Source organism: Schistocerca nitens, chromosome 1 (genome assembly GCF_023898315.1).
Source record: "Schistocerca nitens isolate TAMUIC-IGC-003100 chromosome 1, iqSchNite1.1, whole genome shotgun sequence".
NCBI lineage: Eukaryota > Metazoa > Arthropoda > Insecta > Orthoptera > Acrididae > Schistocerca > Schistocerca nitens.
In genome coordinates, this window is record NC_064614.1 from 1216549480 (window position 1) to 1216574825 (window position 25346).

Below are 25346 nucleotides of genomic sequence, written 5' to 3' on the forward strand. Positions count from 1 at the left end.
CACCGCACATTCGTGCGAAAATATTTTTGGACTGGACTGCTTCGATTTGTTTGGCCTCAGCATCCAAGACCAGGTGTTAGCTGTTAGTGAATGTCCTACTCCTGATGCTGTTGTTCCTCTTTGTGAAGAGTTCCCCGATTTGTTTGCCAGTGGTTTGGGCTGCGTACGTGATTATGTTGCACACGTCATGCTGAAGGAAAACGCCTGTCCACGTTTTTGCAAAGTAAGACCAGTGCCTCCCCTTTAGTTGTAGTAAAGAAACCCAATGGTTCCTCGCTTTTGTGTGTGGACTTCAAGAGTACAGTGAATCCACAGACAATTGTCGATAGCTGTCCTCTCTCTCACCCTGAGGAATTAATGGACAAACTAGGCATGGGCCGATACTATTTCAAGATTGATTTGTGGGATGCGTATTTGCAAATTCCTTTAGGTGAACCATCCCAGGACATTTTTGTGATCAACACTCACTTGGGTCTCTTTAAATATTTGTGCCTCCCCTTTGGCAGCTCCTCCGCTTCTGCAAATTTTCAGCGCTACTTGTCGCAATTGACTGCCAAAGTACCTTTTTGCTCAAATTATCTGGACGACATTGTGGTTGCCAGTCATACTACAGAGTAACACTTGCAGAATTTGTGTCACTTGTTTACAGTGTTGTCGGAAGCAGGGCTCAAAGTGAACAAGGAAAAGTGTGTATTTTTTCATACTGAAATAGAATATCTTGGACATGTTATCAATGCACAAGGTGTACATCCCTTGCAGTCGCACCTTCATGCCATTGCCGGCCTTCACCTAAGAACTTGTCTGAGTTGCAATCTGTGTTGGGCAAGATTACCTATTATCATAGGTTCATACCCAACGCTGCACAAATAGCTGCCCCCTTGCACCGATTATGTCGGCGCAACATTCCGTTTGTGTGGTCGGCCGAATGCCAAGCGGCATTCCAGAAACTGAAAACAGCATTGTTGAGTAATCATTGCCTTGTACATTTTGACCCTTCTAAACCAGTTGTTCTTGCTGTGGATGCTTCATCCTATGGGTTAGGTGCAGTGTTGTTGCATCGTGTCGGATCAGCTGATCGCCCAATAGCTTTTGCTTCCAAATTGCTCACCACCACACAACAGAACTATTCCCAAATTGAGAAGGAAGACTTAGCCATCATATATGGACTAACGAAGTTCCATGAATACTTGTATGGCAGGAAATTTTTTCTCGTGATGGACCATAAGCCGTTACAGTCGTTGTTTCATCCTGCAAAGCCAAACCCCCCCCCTCCCTCCGGTACCACTCAGAAATTGCAACAGTGGGCCTTGTTATTGTCAAATTACCAGTATGAAATTTTGTATTATCCCACATCTCACCATTGCAATGCGGATGTGTTGTCTCGTTTGCCAATCGCCCATGACACAACTTTTGATGAATCAGACATTGCTTGTTGTCCCATCGACTCTCAAGACAGTGACATCGTACTTAGTTTTCCTCTGGACATTCGCAAGATTGCTCGGGCCACAGCTTTGGATGCTGAGTTGAGTGAACTTTTGCATCTTGTTTGCATGGCATGGCCACGTTCGCTGAAGAACATTGCAAATCCCGCCGTGTGCCGTTACTTTGCTTAACGCCACAACCTGACAGTGCAACGTCATGTTTTGCTCCTGCGCTCTCCGTCGGGACAAACTCGTGTGGTGATTCCTAGGGCTTTGCGAAGCAAAGTTTTGCAATTGCTACATCAGGGCCACTGGGTAATGGTACACACTAAGCAACTTGCACGCCAGCATTGCACATGGCCAGGAATGGACATAGATATAGAACAGCTAATCGCTCATTGCCGTTCGTGCATCAGACACCAGTCGGCCCCGCCCCAGAAGTTTGTTTCATGGCCCACACCCTCTGCGCCTTGGCAGCATGTTCACCTCGACTTTGTGGGCCCACTCTGGGGTACTCGATGGCTTATTGTCGTGGATGCCTATAGCAAGTTTCCTTTTGTCATGACAATGAACGATATTACTACTCAAGAGTACCATCCACGCACTTTCGTCGATCTTTTGCATTGAAGGTTTGCCTGAACTGTTTGTCACAGACAATGGCCCCTCTTTTGTTTTGCATGATTTTGAACAGTTTTGCATTGATAATGGAATTGCTCATCTCACAAGTGCTCCTTTTCACCCTCAGTCCAATGGCGAGGCTGAGCAGTTTGTTCGTACTTTCAAACAACAGATGAGCAAACTTCACACCAACCACATGAGAGACCAAGCTTTGTTACTCTTCCTGTCATTATATTGTTCACTGCCTCACAACAGCCCATCGCTGGAAGAATTGTTCTATGGACGTCGTCACCGAACTCTGCTCACCCTACTTTGCGCCTAACACTCCAGTGTATTTCAAGTTGTTTTCAGGCCGTCGCCGCTGGGAGCAGGGTACCATTGTACGGTGCTTGGGGTCCCATATGTATCTTTTGTCCACCCCACTTGGCTTGTAGTGCCGCCACCGCAATCAGCTGCAGCTTAGCCACATTCCCTATACTGCCGCAGACTTAAATATTGCAGACCCACATGCAGCCTCGCCCCGGTTCCTGGATGGCAGGCATCCCTCACCGACCCCGCCCCTGGCCCCGCAGCCATCGCTGCTGCAGGCGGCAACCCCGATGGAAGTCGACGCCGTTGCCCAGGCTGCTCCAGCCTGCCCTTCGACTCTTCCGGACGGGGCCTCCATCGCCTCCACTTCACATGGGTCATCATCACCATCGCCTGAGGCTACATCGCCATTGTCTTTGAGAGTTGGGGCACATTAGTTGGGTCCGTCGTGGCTGTTGTGAGTTGCATCCTTGGGGCTGTTTCAGCTGGTTCCGGCTCCAGCACAGGGCGAATAGCGGGACATGGGAGCTGACGAACCCCAGCCTCACTACGTTGGTTCCCCATCACCTCACAGTAGCCACACCCCCCTTCGTCATCAGGCCCTTGCAGTACCTGACGTCTTGGTGGCCTTTCAAGGGGGGAGGAATGTTGTATCCACGGACCCAACCAACCAACCAACTCATGCATGCGCGCCCTGACCGAGACATTGCTGGCCACAGTTACTGTAGTGGCCGTTGGCGTCTCAGGGCGTTACTGCCAATGGAAGAGGTCGCGCCATGGCTGAGCTCGGGTCCGCAGCGCCCTCTGCCTTTTGCATATAAGGAAGAGCACTGGCCCTGAGAAGGACAGTCTATTGTCGATTGTCTATTGCTAGCCTTTCATGGAGTTTATAGCGGAGCCATTGCAGTGTGATATTTGCTATTGTATTCGACTAGGCTCAGTACACAGATTAGTCTTGGATATTACTTGGACTTCTATTGCTGGTGCACGTTTCGTCAGAAATAAAGATAAGTTATCTCTTCATCCTAGCTGGCACAATTCTTGTCATTTTTTTATTTTTCGGCCAACAGACATAGCTACATCCTGGTCACTACCCATGTTTTATACAATTTGTGGTGGCTGCCCCATAAGTACCGCTGAGGACCTTGGGTTTGGGAGCCATCACAAAAATTAACTTTAGACTGGCTTGATTGTGAGGATCAAGCAAATGTTATACAGCATGTTTACAGTTCTTAAGTTTTATCTGACCTCATATACAAATGTTAACAATAAAATACACTGATCAATTGGGTATAGAGCATAAAAGAAAAGTATTTTAACACTGAATCAGTGGACAATGACCCAATAACTTTGTTTAGAGAGAAACTAGCTTATGCCCATGACTTTATCCACATGTATTTCAAACGGTAATGAATTTTGATTAATCCTGAAATCAATGAGAAAAAAAGACATAAAAAGCTGAAATGAAGCTGTCAAAAGCATGCAATGGTAAAGAATTGATAACAGATTTTTAGTGTCAATTTGTCGAACATTTCACGGCAATAGTTACATCAACTCTACACACTTATCACTGGTAGTAGTTATACCAACTCAAGAATGAATTCAAGAATGTCTATGGATAATGGGATTAAATTGTAAACACCATTATTATGATCATAAAATATTCAAAAATATTAATTTTTATGGATTATATCACAATTAGCAAGCAACCTCGTTAACAGGGATGGAGGTTTCTGTTTAAACTCTGTTTGGAATCCGGCTCTCTCCCTTGTCAAAAAACAGAGGAACAGAGTCAATGCTGCCTCACCTGCGAATTCATAGTCTCACTATCGATAGCTCTTGACTTTGGTCATCTTTGGTGGCACTAGTGTTCAGAGAGAGAGAGAGAGAGAGAGAGAGAGAGAGAGAGAGAGAGAGTGTGTGTGTGTGTGTGTGTGTGTGTGTGTGTGTGTGTGTGTGTGTCGGAGAACCGAGGTATTAAATTTGCATGTACGCCGCATGTCCGTTGCAGTTTGCCTTGAAAATGGCGGGGTGTTCTCCCGCCGAAATACCGGCAGTCGCTGAAAGTGTTACCTGGCTGAATTCCCGGAAGTTATTTGAAACTTCTGTCCTGATTTATTTAGCTTAGTTTTATAAAATTCTGCTGTCCTGATTTTTTTCTTCCAATACAATGAAATGATTCTGACACAAAACGGAGTCAATCCACATTTTTTTTAAAAATGACAATTTTACTCACTTCCGTGAACAACTCATGCTTGACCAAAAATTTGATTATGGCAAAATTGTTTTCACAAAAAAAGCACCTACAGGTTCCTAAGACAGTTTACCTGTACCTCCTATGGATTACAATTTCTACATACTTACCCAGTTAAAGAAAACACTCTGTATGTATAAATATCTCAGCTTGTAGGTGGCATATCAAGATGAAACATGAACCAGATTTTAAGTTAGACCTCCAACAATACAACTGTGAAAACCTCATCCAATTTCATGCAAAAGTTGTCATGTGATGCACATACAAACATAAGGACAGAAAGACAAACGCCCATGGGGAGATGCCTGATAAGAAATAGAAAGACATAGGTAAACAAAAACAAAGGTTTATTACAACCACAGTAGAGAGGTTTAGTAACAATGGAAAACTCTTCAATAAAAATAACACATCTTCTCAGACACTAAATGAACACACAGTGAATAAACGTAGTGGGACATCAACATTGTTGTTGTGGTCTTCAGTCCTGAGACTGGTTTGATGCAGCTCTCCATGCTACTCTATCCTGTGCAAGCTTTTTCATCTCCCAGTACCTACTGCAACCTACATCCTTCTGAATCTGCTTAGTGTATTGATCTCTTGGTCTTCCTCTACGATTTTTACCCTCCACGCTGCCCTCCAATACTAAATTGGTGATCCCTTGATGCCTCATAACATGTCCTACCAACCGATCCCTTCTTCTGGTCAAGTTGTGCCACAAACTTCTCTTCTCCCCAATCCTATTCAATACTTCCTCATTAGTTATGTGATCTACCCATCTAATCTTCAGCATTCTTCTGTAGCACCACATTTCGAAAGCTTCTATTCTCTTCTTGTCCAAACTATTTATCGTCCATGTTTCACTTCCATACATGGCTACACTCCATACAAATACTTTCAGAAATGACTTCCTGACACTTAAATCTATACTCAATGTTAACAAATTTCTCTTCTTCAGAAACGCTTTCCTTGCCATTGCCAGTCTACATTTTTTATCCTCTCTACTTCGACCATCATCAGTTATTTTGCTCCCGAAATAGCAAAACTCCTTTACTACTTTAAGTGTCTCATTTCCTAATCTAATTCCCTCAGCATCACCCGACTTAATTAGACTACATTCCATTATCCTTGTTTTGCTTTTGTTGATGTTCATCTTATATCCTCCTTTCAAGACACTGTCCATTCCATTCAACTGCTCTTCCAAGTCCTTTGCTGTCTCTGACAGAATTACAATGTCATCGGTGAACCTCAAAGTTTTTATTTCTTCTCCATGAATTTTAATACCTACTCCGAATTTTTCTTTTGATTCCTTTACTGCTTGCTCAATATACAGATTGAACAACATCGGGGAGAGGCTACAATCCTGTCTTACTCCCTTCCCAACCACTGCTTCCCTTTCATGCCCCTCGACTCTTATAACTGCCATCTGGTTTCTGTACAAATTGTAAATAGCCTTTCGCTCCCTGTATTTTACCCCTGCCACCTTTAGAATTTGAAAGAGAGTATTCCAGTCAACATTGTCAAAAGCTTTCTCTAAGTCTACAAATGCTAGAAACGTAGGTTTGCCTTTCCTTAATCTTTCTTCTAAGATAAGTCGTAAGGTCAGTATTGCCTCACGTGTTCCAGTGTTTCTACGGAATCCAAACTGATCTTCCCCGAGGTTGGCTTCTACTAGTTTTTCCATTCGTCTGTAAAGAATTCGTGTTAGTATTTTGCAGCTGTGACTTATTAAACTGATAGTTCGGTAATTTTCACATCTGTCAACACCTGCTTTCTTTGGGATTGGAAACATCAGCATTATGCCACTGATAATCCCTACTGATGGAGGCTGAGTGTTCAGTGTAGGTGACTGCCAGGTAGGTCTCAGGATATCACTAGAAAGTCATAGGTCCCATTGACGTGGCTTCAATCTGGGCTCTGATTGATTGGCTGCTAAGAGCTGGCATATGAATTGGCCCAGAGCTCTGGTGGAGCAAACTGTTGACATGTTGGCTTGCGCTGCCCTATATAGCCAGGGTGCACAGGAATATGTACCAGGCCAGTTCTGCACACATGATGCAGTGGAGGAAATAGGTCCCTGGCATGGAAAGCCTCTGATGGTATTCATCCTGCTGCCTGCCATCCTTGCTGTGATTGATGCAGTTTGGGGAGACAATTCTTCGTACATATGCAAACACTTGACTCTTCATTGTCTGAGGGGTTGCCAAACCCTTTAGGCAAACACCACATACATTGCACAAACAAACAAACAAAAAGTCAAAAATAATTGTTGTGGCTTCTATTGCTGTTGTAAAGACCCCTCATATTAAAGTTTCTTAAATATCTCCTACATACAGACATCAACCAGTGACAGTTTTCTTGTATATACAGTTTACTAGAAGATTGCTGGCAACAAATTTATAAAGCAGAAGTGAAGATGGAAAATTCAACTCTTTGATTAACATAGTCCTACAGACTATGTTAATAACAGACTTTGTCACAGGCATGAAACTAACCTCAGAATGGGGAAACAATATTTAGAGAGCCATAGGTATCTGTACTGAATTCACTCTTCTTTCTTGTCTGCATAAATCATCTTCCAGTGACTTTAAAAGGTGGTCAAAATTGTAATGTTTGCTTATGGAGTAGGTATAGCAACCTTAGGTCTACAGATGTTAATATTTTGTTCACTGATGTTTCTGATTCCTGTGGTTGTTTGTTTTGGTTCAGACGTTATGTCCTTACGTCTGCAGAAGCAGATGAGCTATTCTTAACAATCAGATATTTCTGTGTGGACTGCATGTGATGTAGTTATACTTGCTAATATTAGTAATGATGTCAATAACTGTCTGACTTTGAGAGGTCACTCTTGATGGTGCAGATATCGCTGCCTCTATATTGTGTTGTATTAACAATTCTTCAGAATATTGTTTGGTTTTGATTATTTTCCCATGTTCGTATTGAACTCTCCACATTCTCTTTTCTCTTTGAGGTACTGGATGGATTAAACAAAAGGTTTCAAATGCTAGGTATGTTTTTTGATTTAACTAAGGTGTTTGATTGTGTTGATCACAAAATATTGCTTCAGAAGTTGGACCATTATGGAATATGGGGAGTAGCTCACAATTGGTTCACCTCTTACTTTAACAACAGACAGCAAGAGGTCATTATTCACAGTGTTGAGAATGGCTGTGATGTGGGGTCTGAGAGGGGTACATTCAAATTGGGGATGCCTCAGGGATCAGTGTTGTGACCATGCCCATTCCTTATTTACACACATCAAATCAAGTTTTGCATCACCCCGGTTCCCCGAACTCCTGAAGACAGATGTTGACTGTGGATATTGTATCACAGACACAGTCATTTTGGCTGTTCAGAGATGTCACTAAACCTGTCCAAGGAAGTAAACAATCATGCATGAGCAGCACCTATTAGACGGAGGGTGTCCGACAGCCGATCAGTTCCTGTCATTCCACTTGGAAGGAGGTACACAGCTCGTGTTGTCTGTAGTTCAACCATGCATAGACAGTCAATACTGTAGTTCAATCACGTCCACATTGTTACTTTGCATCAGGGAGGGCTCTGCTCTCAACAAGGGAAGTGTCCAGGCGTCTTGGAGTGAACCAAAGTGATTTTATTCAGACATGGAGGAGATACAGAGTGACAGGATTTGTCCATGACATGCCTCGCTCAGGACACCCAAGGGCTACTACTGCAGTGGATGACCGCTACCTATGGATTATGGCTCGGAGGAATCCTGACAACAATGCCACCATGTTGAATAATTCTTTTCTTGCAGCCACAGGACGTCATGTTATGACTCAAACTGTGGGCAGTAGTCTGCATGATGTGCAACTTCACTCATGACTGACATCCATGGCGAAGTCCATCTTTGCAATCACAACACCATGCAGCTCAGTACAGATGGGCCCAAAAAAATGTTGAATGGACCCCTCAGGATTGGCATCATGTTCTTTTTACCTATGAGTGTTGCATATGCCTTCAACCAGACAATTGTCGGAGACATGTTTGGAGGAAACCCTGTCAGGCTGAATGCCTTACACACACTGTCCAGCAAGTGCAGCAAGGTGGAGGCTCCCTTCTGTTTTGGGGTGGCATTATGTGGGTTCGACATACGCCGCTGGTGGCCATGGAAGGCGCCGTAAGGGCTGTGCAGTACATGAATGCCATCCTCCGACCAATAGTGCAACCATACCAGCAACATATTGGCAAGGCATTTGTCTTCATGGATGACAATCTGCTCCCCTGTCATGCACATCTTGTGAATGACTTCCTTCAGGATAACGACATCGCTCGACTAGAGTGGCCAGCATGGTCTCCAGACATGAACCCTATCAAACAGGCCTGGGGTAGATTGAAAAGGGCTGTTTATGGATGGCGTGACCCACCAACCACTCTGAGGGATCTATGCTGAATCGCCGTGGAGGAGTGGGACAGTCTGGACCAACTGTGTCTTGATGAACTTGTGGATAGTATGCCATGACGAATACAGGACCAACTTTGTCTTGATGAACTTGTGGATAGTATGCCATGACGAATACAGGCATGCATCAATGTAAGAGGATGTGCTACTGGGTATTAGAAGTACTGGTGTGTACAGCAATGTGGACCACCACCTCTGAAGGTCTCACTGTATGGTGGTACAACATGCAATGTGTGGTTTTCATGAGCAATAAAAAGGAAAGAAATGATGTTTATGTTGATCTCTATTCCAATTTTCTGTACAGGTTCTGGAACTCTCGGAACCGAAGTGATACAAAACTTCTTTTGATATGTGTATATAAATGATATGCCCGCTAGTATTTTGGGTAATTCTAAAATATTTCTATTTGCTGATGACATTAGCTTGGTAGTAAAGGATGTTGAGTGCAACATTGGCTCTGTTTCAAATAGTGTAGTTCATGACATAAGTTGATGGCTTGTAGAAAATAAACTAATGCCAAATCACAGTTGTTGTTGTTGTTGTTGGGGTCTTCAGTCCAGAGACTGGTTTCATGCAGCTCTCCAAGGTATTCTGTCCTGTGCAAGCCTCTTCATATTCGAGTAACTACTGCAATCTACATACTTCTGAATCTGCTTAGTCTATTCATCTCATAGTCTCCCTATACAATTTTTACCCTCCATGCTTCCCTCCAGTACTAAAATGGTGATTTCTTGATGCCTCAGAACATGTCCTACCAACTGATCCCCTCTTCCAGTCAAGCTGTGCCACAAATTCCATTTCTCCCCAACTCTATTCAGTATCTCCTCATTAGTTACCCATCTAATCTTCAGCATTCTTCTGTAGCACTGTATTTTCAAAGTTCCTATTCTCTTACTGTTCAAACTATTTATCATCCATGTTTCACTTCCATATGTGGCTACACTCCATACAAATACTTACAGAAAAGATTTCTTGACAGTTAAATCTATACTCAATGTTAACAGATTTCTCTTCTTCAGAAATGCTTTCCATGCCTTTGCCAGTATACATTTTATATCCTCTCTACTTTGACCATTATTAGTTATTTTGCTCCCCAAATAGCAAAACTCATCTACTACTTTAAGTGTCTCATTTCCTAATATATTTCCCTCAGCATCATCTGATTTAACTCAACTACATTCCATTATCCTTGTTTTTCTTCCTTTCAAGACACTCTGCCAGAATTACAATGTCATCGGCAAACCTCAAAGTTTTTATTTCTTTTCCATGGATTTTAATCGCTACTCCAAATTTTTCTCTTGTTTCCTTTACTGCGTGCTCAATATACAGATTGAATAACATTGGGGATAGGCTACAATCCTGTCTCACTCCCTTCCCAACCATTGGCTCCCTTTCATGCCCATCAACTCTTATAAGTACCATTTGGTATCTGCACAAATTGTAAATAGCCCTTTGTTCCCTATGTTTGATCCCTGCCACCTTCAGAATTTGAAACAGAGTGTTCCAGTCAACACTGTCAAAAGCTTTCTCAAAGTCTACAAATGCTAAAAATGTAGGTTTGTCTTTCCTTATTCTATCTTCTAAGATTAGTCATAGCAACAGTATTGCCTCACATGTTCTAACATTTCTACAGAATCCAAACTGATCTTCTCCAAGGTCAGCTTCTACCAGTTTTTCCATTTGTCTGCAAAGAATTCATGTTAGTATTTTGCAACAGTGACTTATTAAACTGATAATCTGATAATTTTCATACTTGCAGCACCTATTTTCTTTGATGTTGGAATTATTATATTCTTCTTGAAGTCTGAGTGTATTTCGCCTGTCTCATACATCTTACTCACCAGATGGTAAAGTTTTGTCATGGCTGGCTCTCCCAAGGCTACCAGTAGTTCTAATGGAATGTTGTCTACTCCTGGGACCTTGTTTTGAATTAGGTCTTTCAGTGCACTATCAAATTCTTCATGCAGTATCATATCTCCCATTTCATCTTCATCTAGTCCGCCCCTGGTAGCTGAGTGGTCAGCGCGACGAAATGTCATACCTAACGGTCCGGGTTTGATTCCCGGCTGGGTCAGAGATTTTCTCCGCTCAGGGACTGGGTGTTGTGTTGTCCTTATCATCATCATTTCATCCCCATTGACATGCAAGTCGCCGAAGTGGCGTCAACTTGAAAGACTTGCACCAGGCGAACAGTCTACCCGACGGGAGGCCCTAGCCACATGGCGTTTCCATTTCCATCTTCATCTACAGCCTCTTCCATTTCCATAATATTGCCCTCAAGTACATAGCCCTTGTATAGACCCTCTATGTACTCCTTCCACCTTTCTGCTTTCCCTTCTTTGCTTAGAACTGGTTTTCCATCTGAGCTCTTGATATTCATACAGGTGGTTCTCTTGTCTCTGAGGGTCTCTTTAATTTTCCTGTAGACAGCATCTACCTTTCACCTAGTGATATATGCCTTTACATTCTTATATTTAGCCATCCCTGCTAAGCCATTTTGCAGTTCCTGTTGATCTCATTTTTGAGATGTTTGTATTCTTTTTTGCCTCCTTCATCTACTGCATTTTTATATTTTCTCCTTTCATCAATTAAATTTAGTATCTCTTCTGTTACCCAAGGATTTCTACTCCCCCTCGTATTTTTACCTACTTGTTCCTCTGCTGCCTTCACTATTTCATCTCTCAAAGCTACCCATTCTTCTTCTACTGCCGCTGTTGGATAAGCAGCAGCCAGCAGCAAGTCGTACTCTGAGCTCACTTATTTGTTTCATAGTTTAATTCTTAATTTCTTTGCATGTTTTTGGGTACTTGCATAGTTTAATTTATAAATTTTGTGTGTATTATAGTATTTGAGAGTTGTAGCATCGTGTTTTAGGACCTGTATAGTGCAAATTCACATAGTCATCGGTCATCTGTTTGTTTTGAATGGCTTGTGAGATAAAAGAGAGGAAAAAGAATTGTTAGGGATGGATAGGGACTGCACCTGTTGTGTACAGTTTCAGGGGGAATTGGCCACCATCCGTAAACAGCTGGAAGCTGTGTTGGCCGTGGTCGACAGGCTCCAGGATGTTGCCCTCGGCCGTGGTGACACTGGGACACCCGAGGTGAGCACTTTGGCACCTCTGGAACCTGGAGCATCACCTGTGATCTCTGATGCCACTGCACCCTCAGATTTGGGCATCCTTGCTGGTCAACACTTGACTGATGATGATTGGCAAACCGTGGCAGGGTCGCAAATCCCTGGGCAGAAGTTGGTGCTGGCCGCAAGGCTGTACCCTTATGCCTCCGTAACAGGTTTGAGGTGCTGCCCACTGCTGAAAGTACTTCTGAGCCAGCAAGGGTGGCCTCGCCTGTTGTGGCAGTGGCCAGTCTTGCTGAGAGGTCTGGACAAGTGCAGAGAGTGGGATTACTTGTCATTGGGAGCTCCAATGTTAGGCAGGTGATGGAGCCCCTTAGGGATACGGCAGCTAAGGACGTGAAGAAAGCCAATGTGCACTCTGTGTGTGTACTGAGGAGGAGTCATCCATGATGTGGAAAGGGTCCTTCCAGATGCCATGAAGGATACAGGGTGCAACCAACTGCAGATGGTGGCTCATGTTGGCACTAATGATGTGTGTCGCTATTGACCGGAAGAGATTCTTTCTGTTTTCTGGCGGCTATCTGAGTTGGTGAAGACTGCCAGTTTTGCTAGCAAGATGAAGGCAGAGCTCACCATCTGCAGCATTGTCGACATGACTGATTGTGGACCTTTGGTACAGAGCCGAGTGGAGGGACTGAATCAGAGGCTCAGACGGTTCTGCGACCATATACGAGGTGCGGCTAGGTAAAAACCGGACTGATGCTGGAAAAAACATTTATTTACAATTATTTACAATTTCATGTTATCTCCTTCAATGTACTCTCCTCCTCGGTCTCTACACCGCTCCATACGAATTTTCCACTGTTCATAGCAATGCTGCAGATCATTTTCAGTAAGTCCATACATTACTTCCGTCGCTTTTTCTTTTACTGCTTCAACAGTCTCAAATCTAGTTCCTTTCAAAGCTGACTTGACTTTAGGGAAAAGAAAAAAGTCACAGGGGGCCAAATCAGGTGAGTAGGGTGGATGATCTAAGATGGGAATGTTGTGTTTTGCCAAAAACGTCTTCACTGACAACGCACTGTGAGCTGGGGCATTGTCTTGGTGAAGGATCCATGACTTTTTTCTCCACAAATCGTTCCGTTTTCTCCGTACTCGCTCACGTAGGGTAGCCAGGACGCTAATGTAGTAATGCTGATTCACTGTTTGTCCCTCTGGTACCCAATCAATGTGCACAATCCCTTTGATGTCAGTTTTTGCTGACAATGGTCTGCCAGTGCGAGTGTCATCACTGGTGTCTTCGCGGCCACTTTAAATTGTTTAAACCACTCAAACACTTGTGTTCGCGATAAACAATCATCGCCGTACACTTGTTGTAACATTACAAACGTTTCACTTGCAGATTTTCCTAGTTTGAAACAAAATTTGATGTTAACACGCTGTTCTTTCTGTACACTTAACATTTTCCGACGCACAGACAAAACGTCAACTACTTAAAACAGACGCCACGGGCAGACTGAGTGCAGGAGGCAGATGAAACTCGAGCAGTAGGCGGAGCGAGAGTCACGTGACAGGCCACGCGACTTTCAGCCTTATTGCATTCGTTTTATTGTTTCACCAGTACTAGTCCGGTTTTTTTCTAGCCACACCTCGTAGGCTGCAGATTCCTCAACTTGCGCCATAGGGTGGTGGGGTTTCGGGTTCCGCTAAATAGGTCAGGTGTCACTATACACAGAAGGTGGCTACATGGGTAGCAGGGGCTTTGTGGCATGGACTGGGTGTTTTTTAGGTTAGACAGCCTTGGGAAAGATAAAAAGGGCTTCAGTCTCAAAGGGTACAGGGCAAAGAAACGACAAGAATTGACCAAGCAACAGTCAGTACTGTAGTTTTAAATTGTTGTAGCTGTGTTGGAAAAGTACCAGAGCTTCAAGCGCTGATAGAAAGCACTGAAGCTGAAATCGTTATAGGAACAGAAAGCCAGCAAAAGCCAGAGATAAATTCTGCTAAAATTTTTACAGACATGCAAACCGTGTTCAGAAAGGATAGATTAAATAAAGTAGGTGGTGGTGTGTTTGTGTCTGTTGGTAGTAGTTTATCTTGTAATGAAGTTGAAATAGATAGTTCCTGAAAGTTACTATGGGTAGAGGTTATACTCAACAGCCGTACCAAAATAATAATTGGCTCCTTCTACCGACCCTCCGACTCAGATGATATAATAGCTGAATGCTCCAAAGAAAACTTGAATCTCATTACAAACAAGTACCCCACTAATACAGTTATAATTCGTGGAGACTTCAATCTGCCCTTGATTTGTTTGCAAAAATACATGTTCAAAGCCGGTGGTAGACAGAAAAAATCTTCTGAAATTCTAATTAATGTTTTCTCTGAGAATTACATTGAACAATTAATTCTTGAGCCCACACAAATTGTAAATGGTTGCAAAAACACACTTGACCTCTTAGCCATAAATAATCCTGATCTAATAGAAAGCGTCATGACGCATACAGGGATTAGTGAACACTAGGTCATTGTAGCGAGGCTCAAAATCATATCAAACAAAACCACTAAAAATAGATCCAAAATATATCGATTTAAAACAGCAGATAAAAATTCACGTGATGCCTTCCTAAGAGAGAGTCTCCATTCCTTCCAATCTAATTATGTAAGTGTAGACCAGATATGGCTCAAATTCAAAGATACAGTATCGACAGCAATAGATAGATTCATACCGCATAAGATAATAAGAGATGGAACTGATCCACCATGGTACACAAAACATGTCAGAACACTGTTGCAGAAGCAATGAAAAAAGCATGCGAAATTCAGAAGAACGCAAAATCCCCAAGACCGGCCACGGAAGCTCAAAATTTAGTGCAGATGTCAATGCAAGATGCTTCTAATAGTTTCCACAATGAAATATTGTCTCAAAATATGTTAGAAAACCCAAAGAGACCCTGGTTGTATGTAAAGTACACCATTGGCAAAAACAGTCAATACCCTCACTGCGCGATAGCAATGGAAATGTTACCGATGATGCTGCCACTAAAGCAGAGTTACTAAATACAGTTTTCCGTAATTCCTTCATGAAAGAAGACAAAGTAAATAATCCAGAATTTGAAGCCAGAACAGCTGTTAACATGAGTGACATAAAAGTAGATATTTTAGGTGTTGCGAAACAACTCAAATGACTTAAGAAAGGCAAGTCTTCTGGTCCAGATGGTATACCAATTAGGCTCCTCTCAGAGTACACAGACACAATAAAATCTTTCTTAGCAATCATATACACTCACTCACTTGACGAAAGGTCTGTCCCTAAAGACTGGAAAGTAGCACAGGTCACACCAATATTCAAGAAAGGAAATAGGAGTAACCCATTGAATTACAGGACCATATCACTGACCTCAATTTGCAGTAGGATTTTGGAGCATATATTGTACTCGAACATTATGAATCACCTTGAAAAAAATGACTTATTGATGCATAACCAACATGGATTCAGAAAATATCGTTCTTGTGCAACACAGCTAGCTCTTTATTCCCATGAAGTAATGAGTGCTGTCGACAAGTATCTCAGATTGATTCCATATTCCTAGATTTCCAGAAGGCTTTTGATACCATTCCTCACAAATGACTATTAATCAAATTGCATGCATATGGAGTATCATCTCAGTTGTGTGACTGGATTCGTGATTTCCTCTTAGAGAGGTCACAGTTCATAGTGAGAGACAGTAAATCATTGAGTAGAACAGAAGTGATATCTGGCGTTCCACGAGGTAGTGTCATAGGCCCTCTGCTGTTCCTGATTTATACACTCCTGGAAATTGAAATAAGAACACCGTGAATTCATTGTCCCAGGAAGGGGAAACTTTATTGACACATTCCTGGGGTCAGATACATCACATGATCACACTGACAGAACCACAGGCACATAGACACAGGCAACAGAGCATGCACAGTGTCGGCACTAGTACAGTGTATATCCACCTTTCGCAGCAATGCAGGCTGCTATTCTCCCATGGAGACGATCGTAGAGATGCTGGATGTAGTCCTGTGGAATGGCTTGCCATGCCATTTCCACCTGGCGCCTCAGTTGGACCAGCGTTCGTGCCGGACGTGCAGACCGCGCGAGACGACGCTTCATCCAGTCCCAAACATGCTCAATGGGGGACAGATCCGGAGATCTTGCTGGCCAGGGTAGTTGACTTACACCTTCTAGAGCACGTTGGGTGGCACGGGATACAAGCGGACGTGCATTGTCCTGTTGGAACAGCAAGTTCCCTTGCCGGTCTAGGAATGGTAGAACGATGTGTTCGATGACGGTTTGGATGTACCGTGCACTATTCAGTGTCCCCTCGACGATCACCAGTGGTGTACGGCCAGTGTAGGAGATTGCTCCCCACACCATGATGCCGGGTGTTGGCCCTGTGTGCCTCGGTCGTATGCAGTCCTGATTGTGGCGCTCACCTGCACGGCGCCAAACACGCATACGACCATCATTGGCACCAAGGCAGAAGCGACTCTCATCGCTGAAGACGACACGTCTCCATTCGTCCCTCCATTCACGCCTGTCGCGACACCACTGGAGGCGGGCTGCACGATGTTGGGGCGTGAGCGGAAGACGGCCTAACGGTGTGCAGGACCGTAGCCCAGCTTCATGGAGACGGTTGCGAATGGTCCTCGCCGATACCCCAGGAGCAACAGTGTCCCTAATTTGCTGGGAAGTGGCGGTGCAGTCCCCTACGGCACTGCGTAGGATCCTACGGTCTTGGCGTGCATCTGTGCGTCGCTGTGGTCCAGTCCCAGGTCGACGGGCACGTGCACCTTCCGCCGACCACTGGCGACAACATCGATGTACTGTGGATACCTCACGCCCCACGTGTTGAGCAGTTCGGCGGTACGTCCACCCGGCCTCCCGCATGCCCACTAGACGGCCTCGCTCTAAGTCCGTCAACTGCACATACGGTTCACGTCCACGCTGTCGCGGCATGCTACCAGTGTTAAAGACTGCGATGGAGCTCCGTGTGCCACGGCAAACTGGCTGACACTGACGGCGGCGGTGCACAAATGCTGCGCAGCTAGCGCCATTCGACGGCCACCACCGCAGTTCCTGGTGTGTCCGCTGTGCCGTGCGTGTGATCATTGCTTGTACAGCCCTCTCGCAGTGTCCGGAGCAAGTATGGTGGGTCTGACACACCGGTGTCAATGTGTTCTTTTTTCCATTTCCAGGAGTGTATAAATGACCTAGGTGATAATCTGAGCAGCCCCCTTAGATTGTTTGCAGATGATGCTGTAATTTACCATCTAGTAAAATCATCAGACATTCGATTCTCAATTACAAAATGATCTAGAGAGAATTTCTGTATGGTGTGAAAAGTGGTAATTAGCACTAAACAAAGAAAAGTGTGAGGTCAACCACATGGGTACTAAAAGAAATCTGAAAAATTTTGGGTATACGATAAATCGCACAAATCTAAGGGCTGTCAATTTGACTAAATACCTAGGAATTACAATTACGAGCAACTTAAATTGGAAACACCACATAGATAATATTGTGGGGAAGGCAAAACAAAGACTGTGATTTTTTGGCAGAACACTTAGAAGATACGACAAACCCACTAAAGAGACAGCCTACATTACACTTGTCTGCCCTCTGCTGGAATATTGCTGTGTAGTATGGGATCCTTACCAGGTAGGATTGACAGAGGGCATTGAAAAAGTGCAAAGATGTACAGCTTGTTTCGTTCTATCAAGCAATAGGGGTGAGAGTGTCACTGATATGATACGTGAGTTGGGGTGGCAGTCACTGAAACAAACGCGGTTTTCTTTGCGGCGAGATCTATTTACAAAATTTCAATCACCAACTTTCTCTTCCGAATGCGAAAATATTTTGTTGACACCCATCTATGTAGAGAGAAATGATCATCATAATAAAATAAGAGAAATCAGAGCTCAAATGGAAATATTTAGTTGTGCCTTTTTCCCACGCACCATTTGAGAGTGGAATGGTAGAGAAGTAGTATTAAAATGGTTCAATGAACCCTCTGTCAGGCACTTAAGTGTGAATTGCAGAGTAACCATGTAGATTTAGATGTAGATGTAGATTTCTTTCCCCCCATTCCTGTCAGTTGTTCCCTAATGCACTCTCTGAAACTCTCTACAAACTCTGGTTCTTTCAGTTTCTCCAGGTTCCATCCCCATAAATTCCCTCCTTTTTGCAGTTTATTCAGTTTTAATTTACAGTTCATAACCAATAAATTGTGCTCAGTGTCCACATCTGCCCCTGGGAATATCTTACAATTTAAAACCTGGTTCCTAAATCTCTGTCTTATCATTATATAATCTATCTGAAACCTTCCAGCATCTCCAGATCTCTTCCACATATACAGCCTTCTTTCATGATTCTTAAACTAAGTGTTAGCTATGATTAAGTTACGCTCTGTGCAAAATTCTACCAGGCGGCTTCCCCTTTCATTCCTTACCCCCATTCCATATTCACCTACTGCTTTTCCTTCTCCTCCTTTTCCCACTATCAAGTTCCGGTCCCCAGTGACTATTAAATTTTCATCTCCCATCACTATCTGAATAATTTCTTTTATTGCATAGTACATTTTTTCAATCTCTTCATCATCTATGGAGCAAGTTGGCATATAATCTTGTACTACTGTGGTAGGTGTGGGATTTATGTCTATCTTGGCTACAGTAATGCGTTCACTATGCTGTTCGTAGTAACTTACCCATGCTCCTACATTTCCGTTCATTATTAAACCTACTCCTGCGTTATTCCTATTGTGTTTTGTATTTATAACCCTATATTCACTTGACCAGAAGTCTTGTTCCTCCTGCCTCAAAAGTTCACTAATTCCCACTATATCTACCTTTAACCTATCCATTTCCATTTTTAAATTTTGTAACCTACCTGCCCGATTAAGGGATCTGACATTCCATACTCCAATCCCTAGAATGCCAGTTTTATTTCTTCTGATAACATCGTTTTCAGGAGAAAGAAATCACAGTAAGACTCAGTTTTTACAGTTTTTACCACATAATTCAACAATACCCGATATTTAATTTCACAGAATGGGCATACGATTATTGAAACAGAATAGTTCAAGTTTTTAGTTGTTCCAATAGATAGTAAACTGTCATGGAAAGCCCATGTTCAGGATCTTGTTCAAAGACTTAATGCTGCCATTTTCACTATTCGAACGATATCTGAAGTAAGTGATCATTTGACATGAAAATTAGTCTACTTTGCTTATTTTCATTCGCTTATGTCATATGGTATCATATTTTGGGGTAACTCTTCCCATTCTAAATGGATATTTTTGCCTCAGAAATGGACTGTTTAGGCAATAAGTGGTGCAAGTTCACGTACTTCTTGTCAACCCCTGTTCACTAGTCTGGGTATTTTGACATTGCCCTCGCAATATACATATTCTTTACTGTCATTTCTTGTTAACAATATCAGCTTATTCCCAAGAATTAGCAGCTTTCACTCAGTTAATACTTGGCAGAAATGTGATCTGCAACTGAATCGCGCTTCCCTAACTCTCATGCAGAAAGGTGTGCAGTATAGTGCTGCATCCATTTTCAATAGGCTACCAGGAGAATTCAAAAATCTTAGCAGTAATCCATATGCTTTAAAATCGAAACTGAAGAATTTTCTCATGGTTCACTCCTTTTATTCTGTTGAGGAGTTCCTTGAAAAATTAAGCTGATTCTTATATTATGTTGTTGGTTGTGTTTACTTAAACTTGTGGCTTGACTTTTTTTCTGGTTCACAAACTTTTAATTTTATCTGTTATTACTTTTATGTTGTAATTTCATGTACTGACATGTTCCATGACCTCGGAGATTTGCTCCTCAGTTTGGTCCTATGAAACTAGACGTGTAAATAAATAAATAAATAAATAAATATACCCATGCTTTACTTCATGTTCATTCTTAGTAAGTTGGCAATTCTTTTTAGGAAGATGCTAATCTTACCATTTGGTGATCTGCACACACACAAAACAATCTAAAATCATCAGTCACTACACCAGTAATTTCAAAGTCTTTTTCTGTAGCTATGGGTAGTCTCACACATTTATTGTTTGCAGTCTTTAGGGCTTTCCTGTTTTAATATATATAGAAACTCCACCACCTTTATGTTTAGGCCCATGGAAGTAACAAGATAAGATATAGTCCTTTATTGTCCAGTGATCTATCTGGCTTCCATTTAGACCATGCTCACTGATACATAATATGAGGTTGTTCAAAAAAATCCGGAACTTTGTCCACAAAATTTTTCTATGCTTACCTTATACTGTTGTGTGTGGTCTTCCTCAAAATACTCTCCTCTGCAATTGATACACACTCCCAATGCTGTTTCCACTGCTGGAAGCAGTCTTTGTACTCCTCTTGCTGGATTGTGTGAAGTGCTGTCTGCAAATTTTCTTTTACCACGTCTACATTGCAAATCTTTGCCCTTTCAATAGAGTTTTCAACTTTGGAAATACAAAAAAGTCCGCAGGGGTCATGTCTGGAGAATACAGAGGAAAAGGCAGCAAAGTGATTTCTTTACTTGTGCAATAGTCATGCATCAACAGGGATTGATATGTTGGTACATTATTGTGATGCAAGAGCCATGAATTGTCTCACCATGTTACAGGCTGTTTCCTTCTCACATTTTCTGGCAGCAGTTGCAACAGTTCCTGATAGTACCACTGATTAATAGTTTGTCACTGTGCACAAAATCATGATGAACTAATCCTGCAAACTCAAAGAAAACTGTCAACATGGCTTTGACATTTGAACTGACCTGTTGAGCATTTTATGGTCTTGTAGAACCTTTCCCAAACCATTGTGAAGGTTGAACCTTGGTGTCAACATCATAACCATAGACCCACATTTTATCATCAGTTGTGATTTTCTTAAAGAACCTCTTGTTCTCATTTGTGTGATCCAGAAGCTCTTCACAGATTGCAAGGTTAAGATCTTTCTGGTCTTGAGTGATGAGCCATGGGATGAACTTGGCAGCAACACAATGTATTCCAAGATACTCTGTCAGGATTTGATGACAAGATCCAAGTGAAATGTTACATTCTTCTGCAATCTCTTGGATAGTCAGTAATTGATTGGCATGCACAAATTTGTTGATGTTCCTCATGTGAGTGTCATCAGTAGATGTCCAATGGCATCATGAATGAGGGTTATCTTTAACTCCTGTCTGACCATTTTTAAGCCATATGAACCATTCATAACACCAAGTACAACTAAAGCACTCAATACTGTAGGCTTCCTGCTTTATTTGGTGTGTCTCTGTAAAGGTTTTCTTTAGTTTCATGTAAAATTTAATGCAAACATGTTGCTCCTCTACCCCTGCCATCTAAAAATTTACAAACTATGTGACACAATGTTCCACTCAACACAACCTTGTAAAATAACTAACAGACATAATTAACAACAAAACACAGGTGTGTGCAGGGATTCCAACTGCATTTCACTCCAAAACTCCATTAGTGCAAAATTATGAATGTACCAGAATTTTTTGAACAGACCTGTGCACTTAGGACTACTTCTGCTTCAAGTTTTTTGTTTCCAATGTGTTGAATATTCTGATGTAGTACTTTTATATAACTTTTGTTTTGCTATGTTACATGAACTATGCCACCACTCAGGTAAATGTATGTAGGAACTAACTGCTACTCTCACTGCTATACTAAAATCATGTTTTGTTATTGTGAATTTTAGTTTCTGTATGATCACCAGTTGAGGGAACGTGTTTGCTGACTGTAATATATTTAAAGTTGAGATAAGACCTGTGTCAGGACACATCATTGTTCACATGGACCATTCCTAGTTTCTTATTTGATTTTTCATATTTGTGCTTTAAATTGCTCAATAGCCTAGATTGTTACCAAATTTATATAGGGCACAATGAAATAGCATACAACCAGCCCTAGACCAGTAATTAAGTCACTAAATGTATTAAATGGTGTGTGCTTGCCCACTGGTAGTCGTACAAGGGACATTGCTGTTGGTTGGTCTCATCCAGGAGAAAACAGCAATAGCATGCTATGGGTTCAATACAGCCTGAAGTAATGATTTAAAAACTTTTTCAATGGTCCTACTTTCCACATAGGACTACTGGAAAAGTTACTAAACCATTACTTTATACTGTATTGAATGCTCCATCACTACATGACGTATTAAGTTGAGGATGATAACCCTTCATCTAGTAGATGTAGGTATAGAGATGTCACCCATACCCTTTGTATGTAGCGCTCCTACAGGTCTGAGGCACAACTGATGATGGGAGTTTCTCATTCTAGGCCAACACAGTGAGTGCAAAACTTTGATGGGAGGGATTATCTTCAATGCTCATCATAGTGAAGAGGAAGTAACATGACCCAAACATGAAGATTGTCCAGCACAACCATACAGAGTACCACTGACAAGGTCTATATCTAGGATGCTGTTGTTGGCTTCTGAAAACACTGGAAGAGGGAGCAATGCTACAAGCTACATTGATTGCAATACATTGTGGCAATTAATTTTGCTGCCTGTTAGGTTGTGGGTCATCATTTCAGATCTGATCACTAGCAAATAATTGCCACTTAGTATTTATCATTTCTAGAAGCTTCTCAAAATTTCTTATGTTTGGAATATTCTGGAATATTTTATGTTCATATAAACAGTAGCAATCTATGTCCAAGAGGAATTTCTGTTCTGTCTGTACATTGGTGTCCACAATAAATATATTTTCAGTGCTAAGTGTCGTATTTCACTGATGACGCTACTTTGAGGTTTGAACTTGATAGTAGTTATAAAGTGACAATACTGTATAAAGTAAATAACCACACATCTTACAGAAGACTTTTTAAGTATCTTGGAATTCTTACACTCAGTTCCCAATCATTTACTACATAATCGTTTTTTTCCTCTTTTTTCCTATAATAAAAATCAGTTTTTGCCAAAATGTTATTTACACAGTCATAATACAAGACACGAAAATAATTTCTATGCAAATATTCTCATTGTCTTGCATTCAGAATGGAGTTGTGTACTCTTGATATTCAGCAAGTTCTTGACTGACAGAAAACAGAAAATTGGGAAACCCGGCAAAATCAAAATAAAATTAAAAACATACCTCACTAACCACTCATTCTAAAAATTACCTGAGTATCTAAATTCAGGAGTCGAGAAGTTCTGTTAGCTACATGGCAAGTAGCAATGTTCATAATAAAGCTACAGGACAAAAAGCAATGCACTATAAATAAGGCTCAGTATTTACAGACATAGGATGTATTTGCTTTGAAAAACAAGATATATCTGCATTGAAAAATACCTTCATAATCAAGTAAATATTAAGCTGCTAACAGCACAAAAACTTCAGTTCTATGGTACAACTGAAGAGACAGAATCCTTTTTTCCCAAAGAAGCAGTTTTCTTTCTAATGCACTCAGTTAAATTTAGATATCACAAACATGTACAGCATTAAGCAGTATAGTGATAGTTTATTGTTAATACAGGACACAGTCTTTCCTCCTCACCCTGTCTGGTAAGTCTCCCATGCCCTGGGATTCTGGGTGACTTTTCGAATCTCTACCCCTTTTCCTAATCCTCTCCAGTTCCTCTCCATTCACCCCTCTTCATTCACCTTCAAACCTTCTGCTGGAGGAAGCAGTCACTGGCTCCGAAAGCTCACTTTTTTTGTATGTGCATTCTCCTACCACCACTTGGTGAGTAGATTTTGTATCTATCTAATTACTTTATATTGTCAAGTATTCATATTATGAGTGTTATCAAAGCAAGTGATGCTATTCAACCTCTCTACATTTGGTGGTAGTCATTCATTCAAATGGACAATTGGTTGGCAGTCATGCAACCATACAATACTGTGCATATTTTACATTATACCTCTGACAGGGTATGATATGCTTGTGATGAGACTGGATTAGAATGGCTGGACGGGCACAAAGACCAGTCCTTGCATCTAAGTCTTTGCAGGGATACTATTTACATTCAGCAGACTAGGGTTGGTGAGATATAAGGACATGCCAGAGTGTTTCATAGATATGTTGGGTGCTGGAGTAGCACTTCAGAATGTATGGTAAGGATTTATCTAATTCTGAGGGCAACAATAGGTACCGTAAAGCGGGTTGACTTTGAACATTTTAAATTCATTTTTGTACATTAAACAGAATCTTTTGAAGATATCAACATGAACCCTTTTGGGAAGCTGCAAGAGGTGTTGCTGAATATGATAAAGCAGATTATACATTTTTAACCCCCAGGCCTAGCTAATTTTTTTAAAAATTTTTCACTGTTCAGTTTCACCCCATGGGTTGGGGTCACTTTGAACATGGAAACATTTGCCTATTCTGTGGGAATCATGTCAATTACTGTTAAATGACACCCCTATCATATGAAACAGCATGATATTTTGTATATAAATATTGTTTTGAAAGTACCTTATTTAGAAAAATTTGAGTATTTTTTACGAGTTTTCTTTAATCACCTGAAACTGTTCATATGATATGGCTTAATTTTGCTAATAATGGAAATGGGTGCTGAGCTAGTTATGAAATAAGAAAATTATTTTAAAACAGATCTTTTCAAAACAATCTGTATGACTTTAATAAAATAAATAAAAAAAAGTTATCACCTTTAAAGAATTACATCTGTAAACACTCTACAGGTGTCGTAGACATCAAATTTAAACTCAAAATGAAGCCTTTCCCTTCTATCTACCTCAGAATCAGGTGGAATCTTACAAATGACATCTTTCTCAAAATCTGACACATTGGGGACATTAGGCCACAGAAAAAAAACTCCATCTGATTCCACATTGGAATGCCATTTCCTCATATGTGTAATTTCATCATCAGTGATAACATGTCCAACACTATTTTACACTTTTCTTTGAAGGAAACTTCACTAAAACATGTTTTCCATGGAGCTGAGGGAAGGCACTGTTCAAAGTCACCCCTTGAAAGACAAGCCTTCATATTTTATTTTTTTACATCAACAAAGAATAATTTTAACATTTTATGCTTTCTGTAAATGTTCATTCAAGTGTTAACCTTGCCCATAAAAACCAATTTCAAATTCTAAACTAAAAAATGCTTCTAATAATAGGCAAATGTTTTTGTGGTTGTGAAGGACCTTACATTTCCAGAAAATTATTTTATTTTCTGGCATTGGTATACAATGTTACTTCATATCAACTGTCATATCTGAAAGTAACGATTATTGACAATAT

At 41.5% G+C, this 25346-nt stretch overlaps 1 protein-coding gene across 1 annotated transcript in view; it reads right to left on the reverse strand.

The window, feature by feature from the left end:
• The window catches only part of LOC126201327 (extracellular matrix organizing protein FRAS1-like), a 422703-nt gene that overhangs the window by 76835 nt on the left and 320522 nt on the right, over positions 1–25346 (reverse strand). The gene's annotated exons all lie outside the window — the stretch shown is intronic.